The following is an 8,262-nucleotide window of genomic DNA, read 5'->3' as shown; positions in this document are numbered from 1 at the left end:
TAAAGGCCAAATATGGAAAACCCACACCTAATATCATATTCACAATGGTGAAAAACTGAGAGCTTTTCCTCCAAAATCAGGAACAAGGTAGTGGTGCCCACTCTCGACACTTTTATTCAACACGGTATTGGAAGTTCCAGCCACAGTAATCAAACAAGTAAATGAAATGAAAGGCATCCAAATTGGTAAGGAAGAAGTTAAATTGGCACTATATGTAGATGACATACATAGAAAACTCTAAAGACTCCACCAAGAAACTATTAGAATAATAAATTCAGTAAGGTTGCAGAATACAAAATCAATACCCTGAAACTGACTGCATTTCTATACACTAATAACCAAGTAGCAGAAAGCGAAATTAAGGAAGCAAGTACATTTACAACTGCACCAAAAGAGTAAAATACCTAGGAATAAACTTAAGCCATGGAGATGAAAAACCTGAACTCTGAACTACGAAATACTGATGAAAAAATTGAAGACAACACAAATGAAAAGACATACCACGCTCATGGATTGGTAGAATATTGCTAAAATGTCCATACTAGCCACAGCAATCTACAGATTTAATGTGATCCCTGTCAAAATACCAACAGCATTTTCCACAGAACTATAACAAACAACACTATCATTTGTATGGAACCACAAAAGACACTGAGTAGCCAAAGCATTATTGAAAAAAAAGAACAAAGCTGAAGACACCACAATCTCAGATTTCAAGATACACTACAAAACTGCAGTAGTACAAACAGTACGGTACTGACACAAAAATGGACACATTATCAATGGAACAGAATAGAGAGATCAGAAATTAACCGATGCTTCTATGATCAATTAATCCATGATAAAAGAAACAAGAATAAACACCAGGGAAAAGACAGTCTCTTCAATAAATGGTACTAGGAAAACTGAACAGCTAAATGCAAAAGAATTAAACCGGACCACTACTTTCTTATAGCATATACAAAAATAAACTCAAAATGGATTAAAGACCTAAATATGATACCTGAAATCATAAACTCCTAAAAGAAACAGGCAGTGCTCTCTTTGACATCAGCCTTAGCAACATTTTTCTAGATGTCTCCTCAGGCAAGGGAAACAAAAGCAAAAATAAATTACTGGGATTACATCAAAATAAAAAGCTTTTGCACAGTGAAGGAAACCGTCAAGAAAATGAAAAGGCAACCTACTGAATGGGAGAAGATATCTGCAAATGATATATCTGATAAGGAGTTAATATCCAAATATATAAAGAACTTATACAATGCAACATGCATTCTGCATCTTATAGATCAAGGCATAATTTTAACTTCGAGTCTTATTATTTAAGAAATATTATTTCATAATGCTATAACTGCCATAAATAGTGGTTCCTTTGATGGAACTGGGTAAAGTAAGCTGAAAACCTTCCAGAAAAGATTCACCATTTTAGATGCCACTATGAACATTTGTGATTCATGGAGAGAGGTCAAAATATTACCATTAACAGGAGTTTGGGAGAAGTTGACTCCAACTCTCACTGATGACTTTGAGTGGTTCAAAACTTCAGTGCAGAAAATAACTGAAGATTTGGTGGAAATAAAAAGACAGCTAGAATTAGAAGTGGGCCCAGAAAATGTGACAACTGCTGCAATCTCATGATGAAACTTTGATAGATGAAGAGACACTGAAGGATGAGTAAAAAGCAGCTTCTTGAGATGAAATCTGCTCCTGGTGAAGATGCCGGGCAGATTGTTGAAATGACAACAAAGGACTCACAATATCACATGAATTTAGTTGATAAAACAGCACCAGGATTTGAAAGGACTGACTCCAAGTCTGAAAGAAGTTCCATGTGTAATATGCTATCTAACAGCATCACATTACAGAGAAATCATTTATGAAAGAGTCAATTTACAGGCAAATTTCGTTGTTGTCTCAAGAAACTGCCACAGACATAACCTTCTGCAACAACCACCCCAATCAGTCAGCAGCCATCAACACCAAGGCAAAACCCTTCACCAGCAAAAGGACTGACTTGTTGAAAGCTCAGAAGCAATGTCCACAATAGCCAAGCTGTGGAAGGAGCTGAGATGCCCTTCAACAGGTGAATGGATAAAGAAGATAAATATACATGGTATATCTTCTATATACAATGGTATATTATTCAGCCATCAGAAAGGATGAATACCCACCATTTGCATCCACATAGATGGAACTGGAGGGGATTATGCTAAGTGAAGTAAGTCAAGCAGAGAAAGACAATTATCATATGGTTTCACTCATATATGGAACATAAGCAATAGCATGAAGGACCATAGGGAAAGGGAGGGAAATCTGAAGGGGGAGAAATCGAGCGGGAGACGAACCATGAGAGGCTATGGACCCCGGGAAACAGACCAGGGGTTTCAAAGTGGAGGGGGTAACAGGGGGATGGGTATTAAGGCAGGCACGTGTTGTGATGAGCACGGGGTGTTATACAGTAACTAATGAATCACTGAACACTACATCAAAAACTATACAGTGGCTAACTGAATATAATAAAAACTATACAGTGGCTAACTGAATATAATAAAAACTATACAGTGGCTAACTGAATATAATTAAAAAAATAAATTGAAAAAAAAAAAAAGCAAGCACAGAAGATGGTTAGCATTTTTAGCAATAAAGGAGTTTTGTTTTGTTTTCCAGAGAGAGCACAAGCAGGGGGAGCAGCAGAGGGAGAGGGAGAAGCAGGCTCCCCGTGGAGCAGGGAGCCCAATGCAGGGCTTGATCCCAGGACCCTGGAATCATGACCCGAGCCAAAGGCAGACGCCTGACTGAGCCACCAAGGCGCTCCAGCAATAAAGTACTTTTTAATTAAGATATATGTTATTTCAGACATACTGCAATTACACACTTAACAGTCTACAGTATAGCATAAACAAATTTTGTATGTACTGGGAAACCTCTGTAATGCTTCTCTCAAATGATAATGTAGAAAAATTGACAGCAATGCTCAAGAACTGGCCTCAGAGAGGAAAAATAAAATCAGAAATCTAATAACTGTTGGGTCAGTAAGTGAGATAACTCTGGTTTGGCCAAGTAGTAGAAACCTAGTCATACTAGAGTCTTAAAATTCTCATACTGGGGGCGCCTGGGTGGCTCAGTTGGTTAACCATCCGACTCAGGATTTTGGCTCAAGTCATGATCTCAGGGTTGTGGGATTGAGCCCTGCGTTGGGTTCTGCACTCTGCTTGAGATTGTCTCTCTCCCTCTGCCCCTCACCACGCTCGTGCGCTCTTTCTAAATAAATAAAAATAAAATCATAAAGAAATTTTGAATTATTGGTCTTCTGATGAAATGGTAAGCCTTTGTGAACCAATACTGGTGGGGAATTATCAATAAAGACACAAAAAGTGCCTCCTTTGCTTGCTCCACCTGCTTCAAATACAACCCAAGGAATATTATCTGTACTGCTCCTGGACACTTTTATTTATTTAGCTGTAATGCAAGTGGGGGAGGGGGAGAAAGACTCTTAAGCAAGCTCCACACAGTCCACAGCGTGATGCACAGCTCAATCTCAGGACCCTGAGATCACAACCTGAGCCAAAATCAAGAGTTGGACACTTAACCGACTGAGCCAGCCAGGTGCCCTGCTCCTGGACACTTTAAATTGCCCAATGGACTATTCAAAGTTTGGCAACTGAATTTCAGTCAATCTCACCCCAGCTCCAGTCTCATAAATGTTTTAGCCATGGTTTGTATATTTTCTCACTGTACTGAAGCTTTTTCTTGTTAGGCAGGCTACTGCCTTTTCCATGGCTAAAATACTATTAGAAAAGATAGTCTTGGGGGTGCTTGGGTGGCTCAGTAGGTTGAGCATTGACTCTTGATTTTGGCTCAGGTCTTGATCTCAGGGTCTTGAGACTGTGCCCTGGGTTGGGCTCCACACTCAGTGGGGAGTCTGCTTGAGATTCTCTCTCTCCCTCTGCCCTTACTCCCACTTGTGCACATGCTCTTTCTCAAATAAATCTTTTTTCAAAAAAATTGTTCTTACCTGGGGAACCCCCTTGGAACTTCATAGTGGCCAGGGAACTCAGTTTACTGGTCAAGGGCTTTAAAGGCCTGTGCTCATTAAGCCCTTCTACTAGACTTTCATTGTGCTTATCATCCTCAATCCTCAGCTAATCAAACGCACTAATGGCATCAAGGCTCCATTGGCAAGATTTATAGAGACCCCTTTAAATACTCAGGCCAAAAGCACTGCCATTAGTCCTTCTAAATTTTAGGAACACACCTCTCTTGGAATCTAGAAACTCTCACCCTTTGAGATAACTTCAGGGCACCCAATGCACATGGCTCCAGCTTCTTTGATTACCGCTAAGAAAAGGAAATATAATTTAATACTATAAAGGATTAATTACTTCTGATGAAAATAACCAGCTCTAGTAGAACAATCTTTCCACAGCATGCTCCGGGACGACAAAGACCTCAAGCATCACTTCTTATAACTCAGAGATTTAATCTACTGGAAATGACATCTCTAGAAAGACTCGCTTCAACCCTGTTGGAAAGGCCCAATTCTTAAGCCACAAAACTCCAAGGAACAGATTCCTGGATCTATATATGACATCTAAAGAAAGCACCAAACCCCAAATGGACCTGTGTACCAACTGGTGACCTGAAAGTAAAGACTTCCAGGAGTTGAAGCAGATGACAGCTTTCCTGAGATGACTGGACCAGGCCTGTATACCTTCTTTCCCTTGCTTATTCTCACGTTTTCTACTCCCTCTTTTTCATGGAAGGGTAATGCCTTTGTCAACATTTCCCAATACCTTGAAAAAGAGGTAAGCTGCTCCAATTACTGGATTTGTCATCAGAAACCACTATCTCTCCATGACAGCAGTGACCCCCTTAGTTTACCCTATAAGTAAGTTTACAGGAATCCCAGATGCAACCATTAAGCCTGAACTGTCTCACACATCCCTTTTACACGAAGTTGGAATACTAAATCCACATACCACCATTCCTTGCCTCAGTTTAACCCAACCCTGGGATGGGAGAATGTGATCCATCAAATACATATATGAAAGATATTAGAGAGCAGTCGACGTAAATCAGACCATTTGCATGTTTGCTGTCAAATCCATGTTATCTCAGTGGTCTTTCGATATATAACATAGCATTTGTGTCTTGGCTGAATGATGCAAACACCTCTATATTGACCAATGCGTCCATAAATGCTAAATACCTGTGAGAGAATCATATATACACATCCCAGCTATTCCTTTACATGTGGAGGTTTCGGCAAATTGCCCCTATGCTTGGGCAACTTATTATCTTGACAGCTGGACAACGAAAGGGCAATTTGCTCTTACTGTACTTATTTTCCATTTTTTCCTCATAATAAATGAGAAGCCTAATACTAGTCCACCCCATTAAGCCTCCATGGTCACCTTAAATGGGAACTTCCAGGAAGCAAATAGGTCTCCCAGTTTGCCTACATAAAGAGAGCCTACCTTAGGTCAGAGTTAAGTGCCAATGATGGCATTATCAGAAATCTCTCCACCATAAGAGCTACCCGATTGTGCTGCCAAGGTAATAGCAGCCCACCAACAATCACTTGACTCGCTGACTAGAGTAGTTTTGCTTAATCGTATAGCCCCTGACACTGTACTTGCTCAATGAGGTGGTGTTTATGTGACTGCCAATACCACATGTTGCACATGGATAAATTCCTCAGGGGACACAGAAATCCAACTGCATAAATTAGGGAATAAGAACATTGGCTACAACAAATTTCACTTAACAATCCTTTGATCTCTTCAGCTGATTTGGTTACCTTCGTGTTTGGGCTCCTGGTTTACAACCTTATTGAACAAACTGGACTTGTCATTATTACTTTCAATTCTGCTTTGTATAATTCTTATAGCTTTGTACCCATTGCCACCAATCCTTTGTAAAAAAGACATGTCCAATAGGGTAAATCTAGCTCAATGTTTTAGAGTGATCTCCCATGCTTACACTTACAAGACCTTAGATCAGAAATGCCTGAGTTCTCCCTCCTACCTTTCCTTTTTACTCAAATGTGGCCTAAACAGTTTCCCACCTGTGCACTTTCTCTCCACTGTGGGACATGACAACCAAAGAAGATCCTTCCTGGCACTGAGGGACAAGTAACACTAAATGCAGAAAAGCTGATTCCTGGTCAGCCAACAAGAAACCACCACATCTCAGCCAATGAGAAGTTGCCACAGCCCTGAAATCTTCTCCTCCAAGAAACTTTTGTTCAAAAACTCCCCCTCCAACTTCCTCCTTTCCTCTGTAAAAGCAAGCCCTTCTTCTTCATTCCTGGACTTGCCTACAGTTTACCATAGTTGGAATGTTCTAAATTGCATTTCTTCCGCTATTCCTGAATAAACTCATCTTGCTGGTAAAATAACTGGCTATTTTATTTTTAAGATTGACACTCCCCATTCTTTGGTGTGAAAACAGGATTGATGATTTCACTCATAAAAACATCAGCTTCTCTACACTGATGGAATAGGACAGAATTCATGGTTTACAAGTGGTGTGGTTATGTACCTTGTTTTTATAAATCCTAACAGTTTTACTCTGTTTTGACATTGAAATTAAAATGGAATTAAAACCAAAGAATTTCTGAAAAGAAGTCCCTTAATATTCCACATAGTTTTTATCTTCCGCCATGAGTAAGCTTCATGAATCTTTTTAAAATACTGCTAATACTTACATATTTAAGCTCTGCTTAATTAAAATAAGTACTCATTCAAATTAAAGACTTTTTCTATAAACTCTTATGCTTCCAAAGTATAAAATTTAAAAATTATACTAACAATTTTTAACTAGCTGATACTTTCCTCAAACAGAATCTTGAATCTTACAGAATTGAACTTACAACAAAACGGCTTTCTACAGGATTTAAGCCTCTCAGCCTAAATGCATATAAAATAATCTGACAGGGGTGCACCTGGGTGGCTTAGTTGGTTAAGCATCCAACTCTTGATCTCGGCTTAGGTTATGATCTCAAGGTTGTGAGATCAAGCCCTGGCATCAGGTTCCATGCTCAACAGAGAGTCTGCTTGAGATTCTCTCTCTCTAAATAAATAAGCAAAATCTTAAAAGAAAAAAAAAATCTGACATTTTCTGTAACACTAAGCACTGCTCTTTGCACTTCAAATATACAGGTACATAATTCTTTCAAAACCCTTAGAGAGTCAGATGTGCTTCTACAATTCAGGATTTTGGGTTTTAGGGTACAATACAGATATATCATTTATTTCTTTAACAGCAGCAGGATCTGTGCTAGCATTCTGTAATTAAACATATTAGTATTTCTAGTATTTCAAATATGATTTCATACTATAAGTTCACACACAAATTTCGTTTTTAGAGCCTTCTGGATTAAAAGAAACAACTCATTTAACTCCTAACAGCTCATGAGGTAGATACTATTATTATCCTAAGAATTTGATCAGCATGATGTGCCAGTCTTCTTATCCCTGCATCAGTTGTTAAGGGTATCTTGTTTCTCTGTAATTACCCGGATTTAAAAAAAAAAACACAGCATCTTCAACACAAACCAAGATAACTTGCTTATATTACCATCTATAAGAAGCAAGAGGTTTGGATTCCTAATAAGTTTTCCTACTTAAGAAACTGATAATATTCTGACATTTACGAATATAGCTTTCCAGGGGTACCTGGGTGGCTCAGTCGGCTAAGCGTTCAACACTTGATTTCGGCTTAGGTCATGATGTTGGGGTTGTGGAAATGAGCCCCACATTGGGCTCTGTACTGGGCATGGAGCTGGCTTGGGATTCTCTCTCCCTTGGGATTCTGCCACTCCCCATTCCACACTTGCTCTCTCAGAAAGAAAGGAAGAAAAGAAAGGCAGAAACACAAAGACAGAAAGAAAATACCTTCCCAGCCCACATACAAGCAGAATTAGATAATTTAACTTATATATTTTTGGCTTCATTGTCAGATAGGTAGTTAATAAAAATCATTGTACACCCAACTCATAAACCTCAAGGGGGAGTTACGGCATGGCACTGGAATCTGACAGGCCTGGGTTCAAATCCCAGCTGTGTATCACTTATCAGTGGAGTAAATTTGGGCAAAGAACTTAACTTTGGCCTCATTTCTCTCTAATCTGTAATACGATGCTATCACTACTTCACAAGGCTGTTATATATGAGGTAGTGTATATAGGGCACTTAGTGACACCTGGCCCATAAAATGTACTAGTACAGAATAGCTACCACTGTTATTGCCCTAATGGAT

The sequence above is a fragment of the Ailuropoda melanoleuca genome, chromosome 7 (genome assembly GCF_002007445.2).
Source record: "Ailuropoda melanoleuca isolate Jingjing chromosome 7, ASM200744v2, whole genome shotgun sequence".
NCBI classification, from domain to species: Eukaryota; Metazoa; Chordata; class Mammalia; order Carnivora; family Ursidae; genus Ailuropoda; species Ailuropoda melanoleuca.
The sequence above is the reverse complement of the archived record's forward strand: the minus strand, read 5'-3'. Positions refer to the sequence as shown.